General features: G+C 42.0%; 1 non-coding gene across 1 annotated transcript; it reads right to left on the bottom strand.

Moving 5' to 3' along the window:
• Positions 1-3,951: 3,951 nt before the first annotated feature.
• TRNAW-CCA (transfer RNA tryptophan (anticodon CCA)) lies at positions 3,952-4,024 on the bottom strand. The gene has a single exon. It is a non-coding gene; the product is annotated as a tRNA-Trp (tRNA).
• Between the last annotated feature and the right edge of the window lie 22,219 nt (positions 4,025-26,243).

Raw genomic sequence — 26,243 nt, 5'->3', positions numbered from 1 at the left:
TGACTGGTTTGATTTCCTTAGTCCAAGGGACTCTCAAGAGTCTTCTCAAACACCACAGTTTGAAAGCATCAATTCTTCCGTGCTCAACCTTCTTTATGGTCCAGCTTTCACATCCACACATGACTACTGGCAAAACCATTAGTTCAGTTCAGTTCAGTCACTCAGTTGTGTCTGACTCTGAGACCCAAAGGACTGCAGCATGCCAGGCTTCCCTGTCCATCATCAACTCCCGGAGTTTATGCAAACTCATGTCCGTTGAGTTGGTGATGCCATCCAACCATCTCATCCTCTGTCGTCCCCTTCTCCTCCCACCTTCAATCTTTCCCAGCAGCAGGTTCTTTTCAAATGAGTCAATTCTTCGCATCAAGTGGCCAAAGTGTTGGAGTTTCAGCTTCAACATCAGTCCTTCCAATGAATATTCAGTTCTGATTCCCTTTAGAATTGACTGGTTAGATCTTCTCACAGTCCAAGGGAATAGCTTTGACTACCTGGACCTTTGCAGCAAAATGATATCTCTGCTTTTTATTAAAATTTTTTTTATTATTATCATTATTTTACTTTACAATACTGTATTGGTTTTGCCATATATCAACATGAATCCGCCACGGGTTCAGGAGTGGGAACTTATGTACATCTCTGCTTTTTAATATGCTGTCTAGGTTGGTCACAACTTTTCTTCCAAGGAGCAAGCGTCTTCTATGGCTGCAGTCACCAGCCACAGTGATTTTGGAGTGCAAAAAAATAAAGTTTGTCACTATTTTCATTGTTACACCAACTATTTGCTGTGAATGATGGGACAAGATGCCATGATCTTCATTTTTTGAAGGTTGAGTTTTAAGCCAGCTTTTTGACTCTCCTCTTTTACCTTCATCAAGAGGCTCTTTAGTTCCTCTTCACTTTCTGCCATAGGGTGATGTCATCTGCATATCTGATATGCAATATTATTGATATTTCTCCCAGCAATCTTGATTCTGTCTTGTGCTTCATCCAGCCTGGCATTTTGCATGATGTACTCTGCATAGAAGTTAAATAAGCAGGGTGACAATATACTGCCTTGACGTACTTCTTTCCCAATTTGGAACCAGTCTGTTGCTCCCTGTTTGGTTCTCACTGTTGCTACTTGACCAGCATACAGGTTTCATGGGAGGCAGGTAAGGTGGTCTGGTATTCCCATCTCTTTAAGAAATTTCTACAGTTTATTGTGATCCACACAGTCAAAGGCTTTGGTGTAGTCAATGAAGCAGAAATACATGTTTTTTCTGGAATTATCTTTTTTTTTTTTTTAATGATCCAACAGATGTTGGTAATATGATCTCTGGTTCCTCTGCCTTGTCTAAATCCAGCTTGTATATCTGGAAGTTCTTGGTTCATATACTGTTGAAGCTTCACTTGGAAGATTTTGAACATTACCTTGCTAAATGAGAAATGAGTGCAATTGTATGGTAGTTAGAACATTCTTTGGCATTACCTTTCTTTGAGACTGGAATGAAAACTGAAACTTTTCCTATTCTGTGGCCACTGCTGAGTTTTCCAAATTTGCTGGCATATCGAGTGGAGCACTTTAACAGCATCATCTTTTAGGGTTTGCAATAGCTCAGCTGGAATTCCATCACCTCCACTAGCTTTGTTTATAGTGATGCTTCCTAAGGCCTACTTAGCTTCACAATCCAGGATGTCTGGCTCCAGGTGAGTGATCACACCATCATGGTTATCTGGATCATTAAGATCTTTTTTGTGGAGTTCTGTATATTCTTGTCACTTCTTAATCTCATCAGCTTCTGTTAGGTCCATACTATTTCTGTTCTTTATTGAAAACATGTTTGCATGAAACGGTGCATTGGTGTCTCTAATTTTCTTGAAGAGATCTCTAGTCTTTCCCATTCTATTGTTTTCCTCTATTTCTTTACACTGATCACTTAGGAAGGCTTTCTTATCTCTCCTTGCTATTCTTTGAAACTCTATATTCAGATGGGTATATCTTTCCTTTTCTCCTTTGCCTCTGCTTCTCTTCTTTTCTCAGCTGTTTGTAAGGCTTCCTCAGACAATCATTTTGCCTTTTTGCATTTCTTTTTCTTGGGGATAGTTTTGACCACTGTGTCGCATACAATGTTATGCACCTCCATCCATAGTTCTTCAGGCACTCTATCAGATCTAATCCCTTGAATCTGTCTGTCACTTCCACTGTATATTATACAGTAAAGATTTGACTTAGGTAAAGGATTTGATTTAGGTCATACCTGAGTGACCTAAGGGCTTCCCTGATAGCTCAGTTGGTAAAGAATCCACCTGCAATGCAGGAGACCCCAGTTCAATTCCTAGGTCAGGAAGATCCACTGGAGAATGGATAGGCTACCCCACTCCAATATTCTTGGGCTTCCTTTGTGGCTCAGGTGGTAAAGAATTGTGCCTGCAATGTAGGAGATCTGGGAAGATCCCCTGGAGAAGTATTCTGGCCTGCAGAATTCCATGGACTGTATAGTCCATGGGGTCACAAAGAGTTGGACATGACTGCGTGACTTTCACTTTCATACCTGAATGGCCTGGTGGTTTTCCCTACTTTCTTCAATTCAAGAAAAGTAGCTTTCTTTGATTCTCCTGTGAAAGATGACTGAATATCTTCATATATACCAGTGTTTGGATCCCAAAGCTGGGGGCATGAATCTTTATCAAGCTAGGACATGTTCCAACAGAGTGACCAAAGCTTTGTCCTAGTAGGTGGTAGGTAAGCATGCAGCCCTGTATCCATGCCTAAAGAGAAAGTTGCCCTCTAAATACTTTCTGATGTTCTTCTCATAATGTGGAGGGTAGGAAGCAGAGCAACCTAGTGAGTTCGCCCCACAAGTCATAGATGGGTAACAGGAGCTGCTTCTTCCTGAAGTTCTTGCTCATGGATCTGGAAAGAAGAAATAACAAAATTATATATAAACAAAAAAAACTATCTAAAATAAGTGGTGATGCAAGAGTCTTAGGAAAGCAGTGGAAGTTGAGGGGCAGTGTCAAATGGGAAGAACTAAGAAAGACAAGAGGAAAATCCTAAATTTTGCAGGTGTGGGAAAACCAAATGTGTGGTATCTGAATGACTATCAAAAGCAGGAACCAAGTAACAAAGGACACTGGGACTATACCTGTTCCAGATATCACTTGCATGAATGAGCCAGGTCCCTTTTAATGGGGTCAGATTGACTATCACATTAAAAATTTAAATAACCAACTAACAAAATAATTTTAAATGCACATACTCTCTAGTTCAGCAATTTGATTTCAGAAATTTTTCCTACCAACATATTTGCACAAAGACATAAGTATAAAGATTCCATTGTAGCATTAATTGTATTAGTAATAGACTGAAAGGAATAGAATATGCATCAATACTGCACTAGTTAAATAAATTATGGTACATTCATACAATGTAACATTACTTAACCACTAATGAGAATAATGAATCATTAAAAACTAACCCAAAATTAACACAGACACTCAAATTAGCAAAGACATTAAAACAGTTACTTTAACTGTAGTCCATATGTGGCTCAGATGGTAAAGAATCTGCCTGCAATGCAGGAAACCCAGGTTTGACACCCTGGGTCGGGAAGACTTCCCCTGGAGAAGGAAATTGTTCCTCACTCCAATATTCTTGCCTGGAGAATTCCATGGACAGAGGAGCCTGGTGGGCTACAATCCCTGGGGCTTCAAAGAGTTGTATATGACTGAGTGACTTACATATATTCACAGTGTCTCATAGAGACATGGGAAAAATTATAAATGACCCAAATAGAACTTTAGAGATGAAAACTATAATGTATAAGATTAAAAACATACTAAATTGGATTCCAGTAGTCATGTACGGATGTGAGAGGGTGAAGTCACTCAGGCGTGTCTGACTCTTTGTGACCCCATGGATTCTCCAGGCAAGAATGCTGGAGTGGATTACCATTTCCTTCTCCAGGGGATCTTCCAGACCCAGGGATCGAACCTGGGTCTCCTGCATTGGAGGCAGACGCTTTAACCTCTGAGCCACCAGGGAAGCCCACACAGATGTGAGAGTTGGGACCATAAAGAAGGCTGAGTGCCAAAGACTTGATGCTTTCAAATGGTGGTGCTGGCAAAGACGCTTGAGTGTCACTTGGATATCAAGGAGATCAAACTAGTCAGTCCTAAAGGAAATCAACCCTGAAAATTCACTGGAAGGACTGATGCTGAAGCTGAAGCTCCAGTCCTTTAGCCATCTGATGCAAAGAGCCAGCTACCTGGAAAAGACCCTGATGCTGAGAAAGATTAAGGACAGGAGGAAAAGGAAGCAACAGAGAATGAGATGGCTGGATGGCATCACTGACTTGATGGACATGTGTTTGAGCAAACACTGGGGGATTAGTGAAGGACAGGGAAACCTGGTGTGCTACAGTCCATGGGGTCACAAAGACTTGGACATGACTTGGCGACTGAACAACTAAATGGGATTTATGGCAGATTAGACACTGCAGGAGAAAATATCAGTAAACTAAAAAATACAACAATTAAAAACTACCTTTGGAAAACACAGGACAGAAAGAATCAATATAATGAAAGGCACATCAGTGAGCTGTGAAACAAGTTTAGGCAGCCTAATATATGAGTAATTGGAGTCACTGAAGGAGAGCAAGAAAACGTTAGGGAAAATGCTTGAGGAAACAATAGTCAAAAATTTTCCAAACTTGATGAAAACTATAAACCCACAGATTCAGGTAGCTCAGAGACTCTCACAAGCATGAAACCTGAAGAAAATTATATCAAATGACATCCTAATCAAATTTATCAAAGCCAATGATAAAGAGAACATCTTAAAAGCAGCCAGAGAAAAAAGACAAGTTTATGCACGGAAGATCAAAAATAAGAGTCACAGTAGCTTTTTCATGGAAAATGGTGCAAGTGAGAAGAGAATGAAAATAATATCTTTAAAGTTCTGAAAGGAAATGTGTTAACCTAGTGTTCTATACCCAGGGAAAATACCTTTTAAAAATGAAGATGACAGACAGACTTTCAGACACACAAAGCTTAAGATACTTCACACCATCAACCCCAAACTACAAGAAATATTAAAGGATGTCTTTCAAGTCGAGCAAAAATGATACTAGATGGAAATTTGTATCTATACAAAGGAATAAAGAGTGCTGGAAATGATGACTACTTGGGTAAATATATATTTTTCCATAATGATTAAACCTCTTTATAGGATAGCTGATTCTTTAAACAGATAAAATAACAATGAATTGTGAGGTTTCTAAATAAGTAAATAAAGTCTTATAAATAAGACTTTCCTGGTGCCTCAGATGGTAAAGCATCTGCCTACAATGTGGGAGACCTGGGTTCAGTCCCTGGGTCGGGAAGATCTGCTGGAGGAGGAAATGGCAACCCACTTCAGTATACTTGCCTGGAAAATCCCATGGATGGAGGAGCCTGGTAGGCTACAGTCCACGGGGTTGCAAAGAGTCGGACACGACTGAGCGACTTCACTTTCACTTTAAATAAGTAAAAATACGATGTATGACAGTAGCGTAAAGTCTGGGAGGGAAGAAATGGATTTATACTGTTGTTAGGTTCTTATACTACTTGTGAATAAAGTGAAAGTGTTATTCACTCAGTCGTGTCTGACTCTTTGCGACCCCATGGACTGTAGCCTGCCAGGCTCCTCTGTGGTGAAGGGGCATAAATTCACTTGACAGTAGACTGTTAATCACTTACAAATGTTTCTGTAAATCTTGAATCAATCTGTAAAATAACAAAATCTATAGCTAATAAACCAACAAAGAGGATAAAATATGATAATTAAAAATGAAGAATAATCCCAAAAAATGTAGAAAAAGAGGGAAAGGGAACAAAGAACAGATGAGGCAAAGAGAAAACAAATAGCAAGATGATAGAGTTAGCACCAACTATAACAATAATCACATTAGAAGTCAATGGTCTAATCTCCCTAATTAAAGGGCAAAGATTGTCAGATTCAACAAAAATAGTAAGAATCAAGTATTGCTGAATTTAATATACAGGTATACCTCAGAGATATTGCACACTTGACTTCATACCACTACAATAAAGCAAATATCACAATGAAGGGAATCACATTAATTTTTTGGTTTCCCAGAGCATATAAAAGTTATGTTTAAACAATACTGTAGTCTATAAAGTGTGCAATAGCATTAGGTCTAAAAATGTAATGTACAGACCTTAATTTAAAAATTAAAAACAAAGGTTGCAATACCAATATTGAAGATCACTGATCACAGACCACCATAACAAATACAATAATAATGAAAGAGTTTGAAATATCAGGAGAATTGTCAACATATGATACAGAGATACAAAGTGATCAAATGCTGTTGAAAAAATGGTGCCAATGGATTTGCTCAATGCAGAGTTGCCACAAACATTCCATTTATTAAAAAATGCAATATCTGTGAAGGGCAATAAAACAAAGTACAGTAAAATGAAGTATGCCTTACTCACTTTAAATATAAAGACACAAACACGTGAAAAGTAAAAGGATGACATAAGACACACCATGCTAACCCTAGCCAAAAGAAAGTTGTCATGATTGCATTCATAACAAAGTGAATTTGAAAGAAAAAAAGTATTATCAGTGACGGAGAAGGTCATTTCATAATGATAAGGGGATCAATTCTTCACGAGGACACAACATTCCTAAATGCTTATGCTCCTAAAAAGTACATGAAGTAAAAAGTGGCAGAACAATAAGGAGACATCTGCAACTATAGTTGGTGATTTCAACAACATTCTCTCAATGATCAATAGAGTAAGTAGAGAGAAAATAAGCAATGGTATTGTAGGATTAAACAACAGTATCATCGCACTTGTTTGACACATATAGAACAGTCCACCCAACAACAGCAGATGTCACAAGCGCAGATGGAACATCTATCAAGATAGATCATACTGTTGAACAAACAGTGTAGTATGTTAGGCGTTCAGTCATGTTCAACTCTGTGTGACCCCATGGACTGTAGCCCACCAGGCTCCTCTGTCCGTGGGATTCTCCAGGCAAGAATACTGGAGTGGGTTGCCATTCCCTTCTCCAGGGGATCTTCCCAACCCAGGAATGGAACCCAGGTTGCCTGCATTGTAAGCAGATTCCTTACTGTCTGAGCTACCAAGGAAACCTCTGTTGAACAAAATGTCTCAATAAATGTTAAGGTATTCAGGTGATACAATGTATATTCTTTCACAGCAATAGAATTAATTTAGAAATTAATAACAAAAGCATCTGCTGCTGCTGCTAAGTCGCTTCAGTCATGTCTGACTCTGTGCAACCCCCAAGACAGCAGCCGACCAGGCTCCCCCATCCCTGGGATTCTCCAGGCAAGAATACTGGAGTGGGTTGCCATTTCCTTCTCCAATGTATGGAAGTGAAAATGAAAGTGAAGTCGCTCAGTCATGTCTGACTCCTAGCAACCCCATGGACTGCAGCCTATCAGTCTACTCCACCCATGGGATTTTCCAGGCAAGAGTACTGGCGTGGGGTGCCATCGCATCTAAGAAGTGTTTAAATATATTTAAAAACTGAATAAGACACTTTTAAATGATCCATCAGTCAAAGAAGAGATCAAAGGGAAATTAGAAAATATTTTGAACTCAGTCAAAATGAAAATATGATGTACAGAACTTGTGGTATGTAACTAGAAGTAGTTTAGAAAGATCTCAAGTCAATGATCTCAGCTTCTGCCTTAAAAATTAGAAAAACAAATACAAAGTAATTAGAAGAAAATAAATAATGAAGACTAAAGTATAAATCAATAATATAGGAAATGGAAAGACAATAGAGAAAAGCAATGAAACCAAAAGCCGGTTCTTTGAGAAGCAGCCAGTGCTCCTGCATAGGGGCATCTGCCTGTTGTCTGCTTCACTTGCCTCAGTTAGATGCAACTGACTATAATGGCAGTAAAATTCCTAGGTCAGAGGCTCTCTTGAGGTAGGGTCTTGGCTGCACCCAGACCGACTTGACTGGGCATGTACTCAATGGAACAGATTGGATGTGAAAAGTCTACCCCTTCTGGAATAGTGCCACTTCACCTGGCAAAACTGAGCATCCGATTTTGCTTCGATGGTATCATAATGCATAGTCTGGTCTACTTCATTATAGATGCAGAGACTCCATGCCTCAAAGGCAGCTCTAACTGCCAGCAGTTCCTGTTCCTACACCAAGTACTTAACCTAAGAGAGGGGCACATAGGTGGAAGTTCTTGGGCTGAGATCTTGTTACAGGATCACTCTACCTCAATACCAAAGGTGTTAGTTTAAGTAACGCCAGGTTGGCTCAGGTTAGGCCAGGATCAAGGCAGAAAGTTTTTTTTAAACTGCTTTATTGACATATAATTGATATAAAATATACCACACAAAATTCAAATAATTACCATTTCTCCCCCCCCCCTTTTTTTCCCTTGTCTGACTATACTTGCTGGAACAGCCAATGGACCAAAGGAGAAATCAATGGGAAATTAGAAAAAATCTTGAAACAAATGAAAAGGAAAATACAACATAGCAGAACTTATGAAATGCAGTAAATGCAGTATTAAGAGGAAAATTTTAGTAGTAAATGCCCACACTAAAAAAAAAAAAAAACTCAATCAACCTAACTTTACACTTCAAGAAACTAAAGAAAGACAAATTAAGCCTGAAGTTAACAGAAGAAAATAGAAAGATCAGAGCAGAAATAGGCAAAATAGAGAAAAGACACATAATAGAAAGATTGAAAAATTGACAAACTTTTAGCTAGACTAAGAAAGAGGGAAAACTGAAATAAATAAAGTCAGAAATGAAAGAGGAGACATAACAATTGATGTCACAAGAATAAAAAGAATTGTAACAGACTACTGAGAACAATTATATATCCATAAATTTGATAACCTAGAAGAAAAACATATATTTCTAGAAACATGCAAACTACCAAAGCTGAATTAGAAAGAAACTGAAAACCTGAATAGATTTTTAACTATTAAGAAGATTGAATCAGTAATTGAAAAACTGCCAACAAAGAAAGGCCCAGGACCAGATGGCTTTACAGGTGTATTCTATGAAATATTTAAAGGAAAATTAATGCCAATTCTTCTCAAACTATTCGAAAAATATGGAAGAGAAGGAAAAACTTCCAAACTCATTTTATGAGGCCAGAATTACCCTGATACCAAAGCCTGAAAAACTAAAGAAAAGAAAGTGACAGGCCAATATCTATGATGAACATAGATGTGAAAATCCTCAACAAAATACTAGCAAACTAGAATCAAGAGCATAGTAAGAGGATCACACACCACGACCAAGTGGGATTTATTCTTGAGATACAAGGATGGTTCAGCATATAAAATATCAATTCATGTGAGGCATGAAAGATAAAAAATTACATGATCATCTCAATAAATGCAGACAAAGCATTTCACAAAATGCAACATCCTTTTGTAATAAAGGGCTTCCCTGGTGGCTCAGACAGTAAAGAACCTGCAATGCAAGAGACCTGGGTTTGATCCTTGGGTCGGGAAGACCCCCTGGAGAAGGGAATGGCAACCCACTGCAGTATTCTTGCCTGGAGATTCCTACTGACAGAGAAGCCTGGCAGGCTACAGTCCATGGGGTTGCAAAGAGTCAGACATGACTGAGTGACTAACACTTTCACTTTCATAATAAAAACTCTCAACACATCAGGAATAGAAGGAAATTATGTTGGTCAAAGTGTACAAAGTTTTAGTTATGCAGGATGAATAAATTCTGAGGATCTAATGTACAGCATGGTGACCAAAAATAATACTGTATTGTATACTTGAAATTTGCTAAAGTAGATCTTAACATTTTCTTGCCACACACACAACGAAAGTTAAGTTTGTGAGGTGATGGATGTGTTAACTGGCTTGAATGTGGTAGTCATTTCACAGTGGATTCATAAATCAAAATATTGTACAACCTTAAATACATACAATATTAATTTGTTGATTATACCTTAATAAAGCTGGAAAAAAAGGAATTCACCTCAATAAGATAAAGACCATATATGAAATGCCCATAGCTAACATCATACTCAGTGGTGAAAAACAGAAGACTTTTCTTTTAAGATCAGGAACATGGCAAGGATGCCAACTCTTGCCACTTTTATACAACATAGTACTGGCAGTCCCAGTCAGAACAACTGGATGGAACAAAAAGGGATCCAAATGGGAAAGGAACCAGTAAAATTTTTTCTGTTTGCAGATATCATGATCCTCTTTGTAGAAAACCCTAAAGACTCCCCCTACATCCCTTCCAAAACTGTTAGAACTAATAAGTGAATTCAATGAAGTTATAGAACATAAAATCAACATACACAGACCAGTTGTATTATTTTAATTTATTTTTAAAAAAATTTTTATTTTTGCTTTATTTTGCTTTACAATACTGTATTGGTTTTGCCATACATTGATATGAATCAGCCATGGGTGTACATGAGTTCCCAATCCTGAACCCCCTCCCACTTCCCACCCCATATCATCTCTCTGGATCATCCCTGTGCACCAGCCCCAAGCATCCTGTATCCTGTATCGAACATAGACTGGCAGTTTGTTTCTTACCTGATAGTATACATGTTTCAATGCCATTCTCCCAAATCATCCCACCCTTTCCCTCTCCCACAGAGTCGAAAAGTCCGTTCTGTACATCTGTGTCTCTTTTGCTGTCTCGCATAGAGGGTTATCATTACCATCTATCTAAATTCCATATATATGTGTTAGTATACTGTATTGGTGTTTTTCTTTCTGGCTTACTTCACTGTGTATAATAGGCTCCAGTTTCATCCACCTCATTAGAATTGATTCAAATGTATTCTTTTTAATGGCTGAGTAATACTCCATTGTGTACCACTGCTTTCTTATCCATTCATCTGCTGATGGACATCTAGGTTGTTTCCATGTCCTGGCTATTATAAACAGTGCTGCAATGAACATTGGGGTACACGTGTCTCTTTCAATTCTGGTTTCCTCGGTGTGTATGCCCAGGAGTGGGATTGCTGGGTCGTAAGGCAGTTCTATTTGCAATTTTTAAGGAATCTCCACACTGTTCTCCAAAGTGGCTGTACTAGTTTGTATTCCCACCAACAGTGTAAGAGGGTTCCCTTTTCTCCACACCCTCTCCAGTATTTATTGCTTGTAGACTTTTGGATCGCTGCCATTCTGACTGGTGTGAAATGGTACCTCATTGTGGTTTTGATTTGCATTTCTCTCATAATGAGTGATGTTGAGCATCTTTTCATGTGTTTGTTAGCCATCTGTATGTCTTCTTTGGAGAAATGTCTGTATAGTTCTTTGGCCCATTTTTTGATTGGGTAATTTATCTTTCGAGACTTGAGCTGCAGGAGTTGCTTGTATATTTTTGAGATTACTTCCTTGTCAGTTGCTTCATTTGCTATTATTTTCTCCCATTCAGAGGCTGTCTTTTCACCTTGCTTATAGTTTCCTTTGTTGTGCAGAAGGTTTTAATTTTAATTAGGTCCCATTTGTTTATTTTTGCTTTTATTTCCAGTATTCTGGGAGGTGGATCATAGAGGATCCTGCTGTGATTTATGTCGGAGAGTGTTTTGCCTATGTTCTCCTCTAGGAGTTGCAGAGTTTCTGGTCTTACATTTAGATCTTTAATCCATTTTGAGTTTACTTTTGTGTATGGTGTTAGAAAGTGTTCTAGTTTCATTCTTTTACGAGTGGTTGACCAGTTTTCCCAACACCACTTGTTAAAGAGATTGTCTTTAATCCATTGTATATTCTTGTCTCCTTTGTCGAAGATAAGGTGTCCATAGGTGTGTGGATTTATCTCTGGGCTTCCTATTTTGTTCCATTGATCTATATTTCTGTTTTTGTGCCAGTACCATACTGTCTTGATGACTATGGCTTTGTAGTAGAGCCTGAAGTCAGGCAGGTTGATTCCTCCAGTTCCATTCTTCTTTCTCAAGATTGCTTTGGCTATTTGAGGTCTTTTGTATTTCCATACAAATTGTGAAATTATTTGTTCTAGCTCTGTGAAAAATACCGCTGGTAGCTTGATAGGGATTGCATTGAATCTATAGATTGCTTTGGGTAGTGTACTCATTTTCACTATATTGATTCTTCCGATCCATGAACATGGTATATTTCTCCATCTGTTAGTGTCCTCTTTGATTTCTTTCACCAGTGTTTTATAGTTTTCTATATATAGGTCTTTAGTTTCTTTAGGTAGATATATTCTTAAGTATTTTATTCTTTTTGTTGCAATGGTGAATGGAATTGTTTCCTTAATTTCTTTTCTACTTTCTCATTATTAGTGTATAGGAATCCAAGGGATTTCTGTGTGTTGATTTCTGTGGTGCATTTCTATACACCAAGAAAAAACTATTCAAAACAGCATTTAAGGAAGCAATATCATTTACAGTAACATTAAAAATAATAAATTGCTTTGGAATAAACTTAACCAAAGAGATCAAAAATTGGTACATTGACAACTGCAAAACACTGGTGAGAGAAATGTGAAAAGACACAAGTAAATGGGAAGACATCTTGTATTCATAGATTAAAGATTTAATATTGTTAAAAAGTCCATATCACCCAAAGTGGCTTACAGATTCAATGCAATGCCTATCAGCACCCCAATGGGCACCAGTATCCAGAGAATAGAATGGTGGTTGCCAGGTATTGGGAGGAGGGGGAATGGTTAGGGGCTATTCAATGGGTATAAAATTTCAGTGATGCAAGATGACTAAATCCCAGTGATCTTTTGTACATTGTGCCTATAGTTAACAATTTGGGGGCTTCCCAGGTGGTGCTTCCCTGGTGGCTCAGACGGTAAAGCATCTGCCTGCAATGCGGGAGACCCGAGTTCGATTCCTGGGTCGGGAAGATCCCCTGGAGAAGGAAATGGCATTCCACTCCAGCACTCTTGCCTGGAAAATCCCATGAATGGAGGAGTCTGATAGGCTACAGTCCATGGGGTTGCAAAGAGTTGGACACGATTGAGCGACTTCACTTTCAGATGGTGCTAGTGTTAAGGAGCCCGCCTGCCAATGCAGGTGACATAAGAGACTTGAGTTCGATGCCTAGGTTAGGAAAATCCCCTTGGGGAGGAAATGGCAGGCAACCCACTCCAGTAGTCTTGGCTGGAGTATCCCATGGACAGAGGAGCCTGGTGGAGTACAGTCCATGGGGTCACAAACAGTCAGACATGACTGAAGCGGCTTAGCACACACACATTGTATACTTAAACAATGTTTTTAAACGGGTAGGTCTCATATTAAACATTCTTATCACAATAATAAATAAAAGATTCAGGGAATCACCAGGATTCTGTCCACCCTCAGTATAGTCTTATACCTCTAATATCATTTCCAGAGTCAGGTGCCTGGCATCACATAGACGATTCTACATGTCAGTCTTGTTTGAAATAGTGACTCAGAAAAATTACCTGTCAGGAGCAAGCTAAAGGAAGCAAGAAGCAAGACTGCACCTTCATTTTGGTCCTCTGTTCTTATTTTCACGTCATCCTTATGTACCCAGAGCAGTCTCAAATATCAGTCCTAAGCAATTGTTCCTGGTTTTCTTCCTGGTAGATGGAGTAAGACATTGTAGTGGAAATAGATCTGTGCCTGGAATTCAAGTCCTGACTCTCCTTCTTAGGAGCTCTGTGGTCATGGAAGAGTCACTTAACCTTTCTGAGCATTGGTTTAATCAATACTTGTGAAACAAAGGAGTTGGGCTGGAAATAATAACTAATGCCTCTTCCTGTTCTGGGTTTCTGTTATGATGTGAATTTACATTTCCAAGTTCTTGTCTTGTTCATGTAATGTCTCATACCTAAAAGGTGTGAGGGCACCCGGGGTATCTTCACCACCCTGAAAGCCTGACCTTCTTCCATTAGTGATCCATTTCATTGGGCTTAGCATTGTTTCCTCCTGTTAGTCTTCCTTTTGAGAAGCATATAAAGGCACTTCATTCTACATCTAGGTCATTTTTCCTGGTTGGGAAAGTCAGGGATTTTGATGTCCAGAGATTTTAAGTGGGAAGATAAGGGTGTATGTAACACAGAGAGACCTTGAAGGGTGTCAGAGACAAATTTCACCTCCTTTACAATTTTTCTGCAGCTTGGCTCTGAGCATTGTTATGACTCAACCTCTCTGTGCTTGGCAAGGCTCGAACAAGAATAATCTCTGTTTGGTACCAAATCAGAACAGGGAGTCCCTAGCTAAATGTCAGATTCAGGTATTTCTGACAGATTCTGAACAGAGCTCTTTATTAAGTCTTTTGATAAAAGGAACTTGTTTAGAAAAGCCAAAACACCCCTCTGAGTAAACCATGTACATTGTTACAAAACTGTGAACTCCTCTACAGGCCCAATCTTAGACACCCTCTTTATCATTGTCTTCTAATCCTATTCTCTTCCATGCTGGTCCTCAGTAGTTGCTGGAAATCCCTCATCTCTCTTTGCTTATCTTGCCTATCGCCTGTCACCAGCACTTGATCTCTCCTATCCTGGAGAAAAGCAATCTCTTCTGCATGCTCTCAGTATTGAGGTACCACTAGTGATAAAGAGTTTCTGCTTTTAATGGAGAAAGACTCATTAATGTAGTTGTTGCTTTTCTTTCTCTAACAATAATACCTATCATTTATTGAGTCTTGCTATGTCTCAAGCAAGTTTGGGTGCCCAAGGCACTGAGAGACCAAACAAATATAAATATGGAATGGTCAGAGTTTGGAGCACACAGAGGTTTATTGCACAGGGAAGCAAGAAGAACCAGGGGGAGGGGTTCATGCCCCGCAAAACCTTGAATTCCCAAAGGATTTTGTGCATGCATGCTAAGTTGCTTCAGTCGTGTCCGACTCTCTGTGACCTTATGGATAGTAGCCCACCAGGCTCTTCTGTCCACGGGATTTCCCAGGCAAGAACATTGGAGTGCATTGCCATGCCCTCCTCCTGGGGATCTTCCCGACCCAGGGATCAAACCCGAGTCTTCTGTGTCTCCTGCATTGGCAGGCAGATTCTTTACCACCGCACCACCGGGGAGCATTCTTTTGGCCATGCCACATGGCATGCAGGATCTTAGTTCCCCAATCAGGGATTGAACCCATGCCTGAGCAGTGAAAATGCTGAATTTCTTCTTTTTTTTTTTTCTAGTTTTTTATTTTTTAAATTTTAAAATCTTTAATTCTTACATGCATTCCCAAACATGAACCCCCCTCCCACCTCCCCTCCCCATAACATCTTTCTGGGTCATCCCCATGCACCAGCCCCAAGCATGCTGCATCCTGCGTCAGACATAGACTGGCGATTCAATTCACATGATAGTATACATGTTAGAATGTCATTCTCCCAAATCATCCCACCCTCTCCCTCTCCCTCTGAGTCCAAAAGTCCGTTATACACATTTGTGTCTCTTTCCCTGTCTTGCATACAGGGTCGTCATTGCCATCTTCCTAAATTCCATATATATGTGTTAGTATACTGTATTGGTGTTTTTCTTTCTGGCTTACTTCACTCTGTATAATCGGCTCCAGTTTGGGCATACACACCGAGGAAACCAGAATTGAAAGAGACACATGTACCCCAATGTTCATCGCAGCACTGTTTATAATAGCCAGGACATGGAAAATGCTGAATTTCAACCACTGGAAGTTCTAACCAGGGAAGTCCCCAAGCAAAACATTTTTAAAAGCAAGATGGGGGATGAGGGTCTCAAAGAATGTGATGATCTCTGGCACAACTCTCTGGTTGATGTTGAGGCTACAGGGCAGTTAACATCCTTAGGCGCCAGTAGGTCGGTGGGGTGGGGGGGCGGTACATCCTCCTGATCATCAAGTAGTTAATTTCTTCCATTAGGTGGTGGTTTTAGCATCTGAAAAACTCAGGACATATGAATGAGATACTATTATCTGGATACTTTAGAGAGAGGCACTACAACAGAGGATATGGGGGAGAGGCCCTGTCCTGAGAAGGCCCCAGAGCATCCTGCTCAGTTACAGTATCACTCCATTTGGTTTTCACATCTCTCCACCTATTTTACAAGTGGATGGCAACCCACTCCAGTATGCTTGCCTGGAGAGTCCCATGGACAGAGGAGCCTGGTGGGCTACAGTCCATGGGCTCGCAAAGAGTCGGACATGACTGAAGTGACTCAGCACGCACACATCCATACTGAGTCATTCTCCAAGATTTTTCAGCTAGAGCTGTATGGCCCCAGAGCACAGCTTTTGCCTCCAGCACTGCCAGCCTCTTCTGCCTGATAGCCATCTGCATACTCTTGGGACTGCCCGGGCTGCTGTGTGGGAGACAGGGTACCTCCCCTGATGACAAATGATGGTTTCTTCTCATGACTTAGAAGACAAAGACCTAGCTCATGGGCGAAATATTCAAAAGGTTATCACCCCCAGGAAATTAAAATAGATCCTCTTTCTACTGTCCTTTCTGTACCAAATTATTCTTACAGGAGATGTTGGTAGCAGAGTCAAAAGAATCATTTTTGTATGCTGGTTGGGGACTGAGATCTAAAAGTTATCACCTCTTTTCTGCTTCCTAACTTGTGAGTTGCACCTGAATGCATCCACCTAACTGAAATACTTTTTCAAAATCTCATTTTATTTAATTTCTGTTTAGACAATGCACTAAACCATTACCTTCCAACATGGAGATCAATAGATGAATTTGAAATTTCTTTGCAAGGTGTCATTTAAAATAGGAGGTTTGGGAATTGCCTGGTGGTTCAGTGATTAGGACTCAGCGCTTTCACTGCTAGGGCCTGGGTTTGACTCTTGGTCACTGCGGAACTAAGATCCCACAAGGCCCACGGTGCAGGGGAAAAAAAAAGACAAAGGGTTTCCCTTTGAGCTTTGCCCTAAAAATCTGAAGACTTGAGTCCCAATTCTGGATCTGCCACTTACTAGCCTGTGTGTATGTGCTAAGTCACTTCAGTCATGTCTGACTCTTTGCCACTCTGTGGACCATAGCCCACCAGACTCCTCTGTCCATGGGATTCTCCAGGCAAGAATACTGGAGTGGGTTGCCATGCTCTCCTCCAGGGAATCTTCCCAACCTAGGGATTGAACCCACATCTCTTAGTCTCTTGCATTGGCAGGCAGGTTCTTTACTACTAGCAACCCTTGAGAAGCCCTTATTAGCCTGTAATGTGTTGTGGTCCATGCCTGGGTTGGGAAAGAATTTCTAGAGATGTGGGAGAATGAGAGGAGAGTAAAGTTTATTAGAGGGAGAGATGCTGTTAGAACAGGGGGCTGGCTCAAGGAAGAGCCAAAGCCTTTAAGCAGGCTAGCATTCAATTTTTATAGCCTTAAGATAGAGAAAATTCCTACTGGAATACTGGTATTAAGTGATTGGTTAGGATGCTATAGGGTGGGTATTTTACCTAATACGGGGTCAGGGGAACTGGCCAGTTTAGATCCGGAGGCTCATGACAACAGTTGCTATGGGGCTTGTTCAGTTCCAAAGATTTTTATCCTGTGACCTTGGTATAGGGTTCCCCATAATGTTAGGCAAATACACTTAATTTTGTTAAATCTGTTTTCTCATCTGTAAAATACAAACAACTATGTTTTCCTTGCTTAATTCACAGAGGTGACATGGTAGGGATACCACTATTAGGAAGTGCTTTGTTAATCTACAAGCAGAAGCCACTAGGCAAGATGAATTGGAATGCTCAAAAGGTCATGAGTGGGAAGGAGACCTTCAGCAGGGCTCGAAGAAAGGGGTTCATCAAGGATTCAGTCATGGAGAAAAATTATGCATCTTTCAATTGGTTTCACTTTATCTTAGCTTGAGGAGTGCAGATCCAAATAGTCTCCAGCTGGATGCCTGATCTTCTTCAACCCTCTGACTTCCAGGAAACAGGTCTTGGTTCTCATCTAAACTGAGTGCCCCACTTCTAGAGGGAGAGTGGCATGAGGACTAAGCGACTGCTTGACACCAGTGAAACCAGGCATCTGGATAATACTGGCTGGATGAGCAGACTAAAAAGTAGAGAATTGACTGCATGCCACCTTGGTTACAGGGCTTCCCAGGTGGCACTGGCAGTAAGGACCCCACCTGCCTAATGCAGGAGATGTAAGAGATGTGGGTTCAATCCCTGGGTTGGGAAGATCCCTTGGAGGCGGGCATGGCAACCTGCTCTAGTACTCTTCCCTGGAGAATCCCATGGGCAGAGGAGTCTGGTGGGCTACAGTCCATAAGGTCACAAAGGGTTAGACAGGGCTGAAGCGACTTAGTACCCACCTACCCTCACACCTTGGTACAAGCACAGAGATTTGGCAATGGAGTGAGAGACCGGAGAAAAGGCGGAACTCAGATCCTGTATGAAGTTATGGCGCCTCAACTCCCGAAAGTTAATCCCAAGATAGAACAGAAATTGCCTTCTGGGTAGTCCAGACAGCGCTGACATAGCCAGCAGCTCACTCAACACCATGTGATTGTGACTGTCTATTCTCCTTAGCTATAGGTTTTCCAAAGATACGTGTTAAAGGATGCAATTTATCAGTGCCCGGAAAGAAGACTGAAGGTAAGGACCTGTTCATTAATGGCAGGCCTGGCACCCTAGTGCTGAGCGTCTTCTCCCCCATCTCGCTCATTTCACCTCGAAGCCTGATCTCCAGACCAGCATAATCAGGTTTGGGAGACTGAAAGGGCTTCAGTTCCGCCTGGCTGCAGGAACCATAAATTCCAGACTAGGTCGGAATTGGAATAATCGCAGTCAAAATACACCCAGATGCTCTTACACACCCAGGCGCGCGCGCATCCCCAGGCCATGGGGCGCACGTGAGCCCATGCCCCGCGCACCCAGCCCTGCCCCTCGCCAGAGCATCCTCCGCAGCTGCCACAGAAGCCGCCGCCTCCTCCTTCTCGTCCTCCTCCTTGTCCACCCCCTCCTCTTCCTCCTTCTACGGCCACCGCCTCGGCTGCTGTGACTCCCATCCCCTCTTGTCCTCATTCCTCTCCCAGTACTTGCTCCTCCTCCCATCCCCGGCGCCTGCTGCCCGGCGCCAAAGGCAGAACCCTCTGCAACGGCTCCCCTCCGCTCGGGCCACGAAGAGGCTGGAACAGGTCTGTGTCGGGGGCGCTTTGTTGCAGGCTGTTGGAGCGCCAGTGTCTCCAAGAGCCGTTGGGGCGGGTGAGGGGCACGGGGCAGACGGGAGGGTAGATTATTTCTCAGGTTTTGGCCTTTTACTATGAATAGATGGGATGCGATGCGGTGGGAGGGCAGTCCAGTCCCTTTGCCAGTTCGCTGTCCCTGTCGCTTCATGGAGAGAGAGCTTGGTAGCTGCCCGGACTCGTGACCCTGCCCACCTCTAAAGCTCTCTTTCTTTGGGCCCCCAGTCCCCACATCCACTTCCCAGAGCTGAGCTTTCTCTTGTTGGGGGTTCTCATGGGTGGGGGCGGGGAGAGATGGATGGAGTGGATCCAGCGGGACGCCTGGGTGCATGAGGCTTTGTTGCCTACCACAAAACCAGTCCCCACCAGGTTCCAGTTCCAGGCTAGGCTACAGTGTGCCGGTAGAGTGGGGTGTGGATGGGGCAGCCTGGAGAAGTGAGGGAAAGTGAGGGGCACTCCCTGTGTGTGACTGGCACACAGGAAAGCAAATTTGGGAGGGAGAGGGTGCAGGTTTTGCGTGGGGTTTTTGAGTGTGAATTGGAGTGGGGTGTGTGTGTGTGTGTGTGTGTGTGTGTGTGTGTGTGTGTGTGTGTGTGTGTGTGTGTGTGTCTGCACCATGGGGTTAGGCTACTCTTGGCATTACATGTCCTTGGGTATCATCCCATGCCAAGCCAGACTGCAGCAACACACAGGCAGATCAGGTCCAACCTGTTCTGCCCACATCAGAAGGGTAATGATGGTTTCAAAGTCATGGAAATCCCCCAGCTGGGGCTGTTGCTTAGGACATTCTGGATGTGGAATCTCTAGCCAGGTTGGCCAAGTCCCACTGGACATCATTATTGTTCCCCCAAAGATGCCCAACTTTCTTAGCAGGCTTCTCTTCTCAGCCAATGAGGATACAAAGCTCTTACAGTGATCCCTGCAGTAACTCCCCCCACCCCTCTTCCTCACCCCACGCCTTTAATTAGTGAATCCTCATGTCTTTACTGCAGTGATGTTAGTGGTGGGTTAGGAGGTAGCTGTATTATGTTTGGAGAAAATGGACATGCTAAAAGCATTATGTATTAGTTGTGGATTTGGTTTAGAGGGTTTTTTGTTGGTTGATCCATAAGGTGTGAATTGGCATGGTGATTTTTTTTTTTAACCAAAGAGAGAAGAGATCAGTAAAAATGAACAAAACTAGTAAGCATTCTCCTGACATTTTAATTTATGATTTTAATAAAGTGTTGTTTTTCAGGGTTGAAAAATGTACAATTAAGAACAGTGATCATTTAGTCAAACAACCGACATTTATTAAACACCTGCTATGCGCCAGAGGTGTTAGGTATTGGAAGTATAGAAATGAATAAATGAATGAAACATCATCTCAGCTCTCAGGGAGTGCACAGTCTGGTAGGCAAGAGAGAAAGTGTAAACAGATAATTACCATAGAGTTTGACAAGGCCTGGGCAGGGTACTGTAAGACCATGGAAGAGGGAAGCCTGCCTGGAGGAGTGGGGAGAAGATCAAGAAAGGTTTCATGGGGGAAGTGACATTTGAATGAGTCTTGAAGAATAAATTCACCAGGTGGTTAAATTGAAGTGACAGCAAATATAAAGACAGAGGAATCCTTGGACGGGTCACTGTTACATTCTCAACAAAGTTAGGATGAATCTCCTTGGACTGGGATGGTGATTAATAGTGGATTCAAAAGGAGCCAGCATTGCAGACTGATACAGATCAGAATACACCCCCGTCTTAAGAAATGTCTAGCTCATTTATTAATATTAGTGTGTTTTGCTTTAAGCAAATCTGATATGTGTAATTATGGATTAACAAGGCAAACCAACTAGATGGGGACAGTATTCACATTGCAGAATTTGTTGTTTTACAAAAGGATTCATAATCAGATCATCTTAAATAACAGTGCCCCTGTGACCTTTACAGTGAATATTTTTACCAAAAATTGATTTATACAGAAATGTTCCCATAAACAACGGATGGATACTGAAAGGTATATTTGTATTACATTTACTTTTTGCATACAAATTTACCAATTTCAGTGGAAGCCTTTTCCCTCATGGTGTGGATGTTTAATAAACACTAAAAGAAAACGTGAAAATGGCAGGAATAAATATGAAATCCTTTGTGATCTTCTATTATTTGAATTGTATATGCGTGCATGCTAAGTCACTTCAGTTGTGTCTGATTCTTTGAGATCCTATGGACCATAGCCCACCAGGCTCCTCTGTCCATGGGATTCTCCAGCCAACAATATTAGAGTGAGTTGCCATGCCCTCCTCCAGGGGATCTTTCTGACCTGCGTCAAACCCGGGTCTCTTATGTCTGCTGTATTGACAAGTGGATTCTTTACCACTAGCGCCACCTGGGAAGCCCCGAATTGTATATAAAATACAAATTAATCAGGATAGAGTCTTCAGGGAGTTTTACATTTTAGGTACTCTTAGTAGTGTCACTGGTAATTAATAATAGCACAGTATTTCTGTGCCGTATGTTAGCTCTGAAATGGATATATGATGACCACTCTAATACTCATGCAATGAAGCCACAGCAAGGGCAGATTCTGAGTCTTCTGTTCTGTTGTCTGGGCACTGATTGCATGGACTGATGAATGGCACTAGGAATGAACCTGAGAGATGGATGATTTCTACTGTAAGTGCCTGGTGAGCACAGACTTCTGCTAGTTAAGAGTGTGGACCCTGAACGTTTGGACCAGCAACCCAGGCATTTACTCCCTTCAATGAAGACCCCAAGTAGCTCTGGCTTCTATTTGAAAGGTGTGCCAGCAGAAGTAGGCAAGCTTGGATTGGCTTCCTCTCATCTGGCCAGTGCCCTGCTGCAGAGGAAATGATGCCCTGAGGTCCTTTGGGTGCATCAAGGTCCTTTGGTCACTGGCTGTCAGTATCATAAGGTATGGGGCGTTATCTCTAAGAAATATCCTCTACAGCTTGGGCTAGAACAGAATTGATCTGTTACTATGGTGATACTCAGATTAGTCTAATGGCTAGGACAGTGCTTCCTAATGCAGGTTCCAAAAAGACTAGTTCCATAGGATGGCAGCAGGTGTTACACACACACACACTCACACCCACCCCCCCCCCCCACACACACACATACCCACTGAGTTCTGTGGTTAAATTTGATAAATTCTTGCTTAAACAGAAACAGTTTTGTTTATTGCAGGGCTTCTAAAAGCCGTCACTAGGCCAGTGTATATATCTTTGCCCACAGAACCTGGTGTTCCAGCAAGCATTTGGCTGAGCTGGTGTGGGGAAGAACATTCTTTGGGCAATGCCAGGCAAGAGCATTTTTGCACTGAGTTTGGAGGCTGTCATTGTCTTGCTGAGTAAACTTGGATGACTTGCTTCAGCCCTCTAGGCTTTCCTTCCCCCATGTGTAAAATGAAGTTGATAATGATCATTGCTCTCACTGACTCTGATGGTGTGATGACAACTAAGATAATATCTCTGCAAGTATTTTGAGCTCCTTAGAAGAAAGGCTCTATATAAACTCAAGGTTATTATGAAAGGGAAGTGAAGAATTAAAGCAATTATCTCGATAGTTTGGGCCCTAGTCCTGTTTTTCTGCTGCCTTATTGGGCAGTCTGTCTCAGTTCTCTGCTCTGCTTTGACTGCAGAAAACCTATATCCTCATCCAACCTTGGGTGACTCAGTTCTCTGGGGTTACTTCCTTTCACATCCTGACACTTTCAGCATGGCCTTTAATTTCCTGGTCCAGAGGTATCATCAGTGCAGCCTCAAGGAAATCCCATCAATCTGAACACACCCTGCTGACCAGAGAGCCCTGGAGGTGGGAATTAAATGTAGCTGGGAAATTGCTTTTATCCTTCAGACTCATCCTCCTACAGAAGCAGTTCTAAAGGACCATCTTGGAAGCTGACTGCTACGGGCTCCTCTCCAGTGGCCCCAGTGCCCCATCTGGACCAGAGTCCTATTTGCAGGAGAGGTTTCTTGACCAGTTTCCAGGGTCCCTTTTGCCAGTAGGAAGTGATGGCCATCTTTAAGGAAATTTAAAGCAAAACAAAAACAAAAACACAAAACACTCTCATGACCATTGACCCTTCCTGATTCCCTTGACTCTTTGTTAATTCCTTCCTTTCCTTACAAGTTACCTTGAAAGGATGGAGTTCTTGAGGATTAACCACTAAATAATCATTGCAGACTGGGTTTGAGGTAGAGACTGAGGTGAGGGCATTAGAGTTAGCAGTCTATGGTGCTCTGTACACAGACCAGCAATTTCCCACATGCAAGCAGCAAGCTTCCATCGCAGTAGGAGGGATTTAGGTTTAACCACAAGAGGAAACTGTGTGACTTTAAGATGTGATGCTGGAAAGTGAGAGTGAAGTCATTCTCTGTCCTGGAGAGCTTAGTGGAAATGCCTATCCGGGAGGGGAGAGTCATAGCACGGTAGAGCTGCAAGTGCCTCATGACGTTCATCTGATTCAAACGTGCTCTTTGGATGAGGCAAATGAGGTCCAGAGAAGTGCAGTAAGCCGCCTAAGGTCACACAGCTACCATATGTCAGAACGGAAGTCCTCCTAAAAGCTAAAACTCAGATCTGCTGCCTCCTTACGCTCTTTACACAGCTTTATACCCAGCTGTGTTCTTGTATGGCGCCTCCTTGGTGACTAGACAGTAAAGAATCTACTTGCAATGCAGCAAACCTGGGTTTGATACCTGGGTTAGGAAGATCCCCTGGAGAAGAGACTGGCTACCCACTCCAGTATTCTTGCCTGGAGAATTCCATGTACAAAAGAGCCTGCCTGGCTCCTTGTATATTTCAGGGGAGTGTGGATTGGCTCATTCAGTGGGACTTGGAGGTCGTGTCCAAGGCTGAGTTGTGTGGGCTGTAGCAGAGGAACAGGTTTCTCTGGGAGGCCTCAAAGGCCTGCTTCCTTGTATCTCCGGATCTCCATTCCTTTTGAGCGTATGGTTGTCTGATTCACCAAGCCATGCAGCTATCTGGAAACGTAAGGTCTGGGTGTCCTGCCAAGATACCCAGTGGGTGATTAAATCATCCCAGTCCCTCTACCTTGGTCATTATTAACATTGCATGGACCAAGGACCTCCTTGAAAGTCTGATGCACTCCCCAGAGAAGGGCCCACATCCACTACCACAGGCATGTAATGTCAGGGTCATCCAGGTTTGTAGCTCCTGGTCTGCTGGCTGTTGGTGTTGGTACACAGCCTAGGATCACTTGTAGATGCTCGCTAAACTCTGAAGACTCCCAGAGCTGGAATTGTCAGTCTTATCTAAGAGGAAATTGGAAGTACTGGGATGAGTCTTGTGCCAAATGGACTGGGGTGGTGTAGAGGTTAGAGTGAAATTTCTTTAGGATGAAAGAATGGGATTGAATCTTGGAGTTGAAGGAAAAACAAAAAAGGAACTGAAGTGAGCTAGTCATTTCCCTTTCTCCCAACATTATGAAAGAGATCAACCCTGGGATTTCTTTGGAAGGAATGATGCTAAAGCTGAAGCTCCAGTACTTTGGCCACCTCATGCGAAGAGTTGACTCATTGGAAAAGACTCTGATGCTGGGAGGGATTGGGGGCAGGAGAAGGGGACGACCGAGGATGAGATGGCTGGATGGCATCACGGACTCGATGGACGTGAGTCTGTGTGAACTCCAGGAGATGGTGATAGACAGGGAGGCCTGGCGTGCTGCGATTCATGGGATCGCAAAGAGTCGGACACGACTGAGCAACTGAACTGAACTGAACTGAAGGAGAAAAGGAGGCATGGCAGAAAGAAAGGTGGGAGACTTGGAAGGATGGGAGAGGGAGATTGTTCTAGAAAGGGTGTCCATAATGACACCACTACATGAAACAAGCTCTTCTGATACAATGCCACAACCCTTCTACCTCTTTCCAGACTTTCTCGTCCTAGTTCAACTTCTAAACAGCAAAAGCTCATGTCTTTGGGAATTAGAAATTGTCTTAGATCCTGGAACACCATGTCCTTGAAGGGGACATTTTTAGAGGTTTGGAGTGGGAGCTGGAATTGTGGGGGAGTGGTACAGCTTGCCTCACTTCTTGTTTAAAAAAAGCATTTTTATGATCAAAATAATACATGCTTATGGCTTGTAAAATTAGGAATATGAAGTAGAATGTTCCTGGCCTCTCCACCACTGATTACCCACTATGTTCACAGTTTGGTATGTATAGTTATGTGTGTGTTCCTGTGAATATTCATATATGTATTCATGTCATGTCATGTCATGTCATGTATTCATGTCATGACTAAAATAGTCATAAAAGATGTGACTGAGACACCATATACTGCTCTATAGTGTGCACTTCACTGGACACTGTGTCTGGAGGTCTTTGCCTGCCAGTATACATCTAGCTAGTTCATTCTTTTTAACAGTTTCATAGTATTCTGTCATCCAGTTGTGACCTAATTTTTTAAATCCAAGCTTTATTGGTGAATTTTTACATTGTTTCAAATTTTACAAATTATTAAATACTGGTGCAGCCTACTTCCTTCTGCACGTGTCTCTCCATACTGTGGCCAGCATTTTTGCAGTGTAAATTCACAGTGGACTTTCCAGGTGGCTCAGTGATAAAGAATCTGCCCACCAATGCAGGAGACTTAGGAGACACAGGTTCAATCCCTGGGTAGGGAAGATTCCATCAAAGGAGGAAATGGCAACCCATTCCAGTATTCTTGCCTGGAAAGTTCCATGGACAGAGGAGCCCAGCAGGATACAGTCTGTTGGATCACAAAAAAGTGGGACTTGACTGAGCATCTGAATACACACACAGATTCACAGTAGTGACCTTATTGGTTCAAAGAGTTTAGTTTTCACATCTCTCTTTTCTTTTTTAGAGAGCCTGCTCATTTGCCCTCCAGGAAGTCGATGGTGACTTACCTTCTCCCCCCAAAATGGCCATTTCTCCATGCTATTCCTCACCCATTTCAGTTAGGTTGGTGGATCCTTTCAATCTTTGACAATGTAATTGCTGAAAAAAAGGTCTCCTTTTCCTTTGCGTATTTTTTTTTTTTTTTGAGTGCTAGTGAGGCTGAAGTATGTGTCTGGCACATCTGCATTTCTTCTTCTGCGTTGCCATTTCATATCCTTTGCTATTTTTCTACTGGGTTGTTCTTGC

Source organism: Ovis aries, chromosome X, assembly GCF_016772045.2.
Source record: "Ovis aries strain OAR_USU_Benz2616 breed Rambouillet chromosome X, ARS-UI_Ramb_v3.0, whole genome shotgun sequence".
NCBI classification, from domain to species: domain Eukaryota; kingdom Metazoa; phylum Chordata; class Mammalia; order Artiodactyla; family Bovidae; genus Ovis; species Ovis aries.
This window is presented reverse-complemented; position numbering and strand designations above follow the sequence as displayed.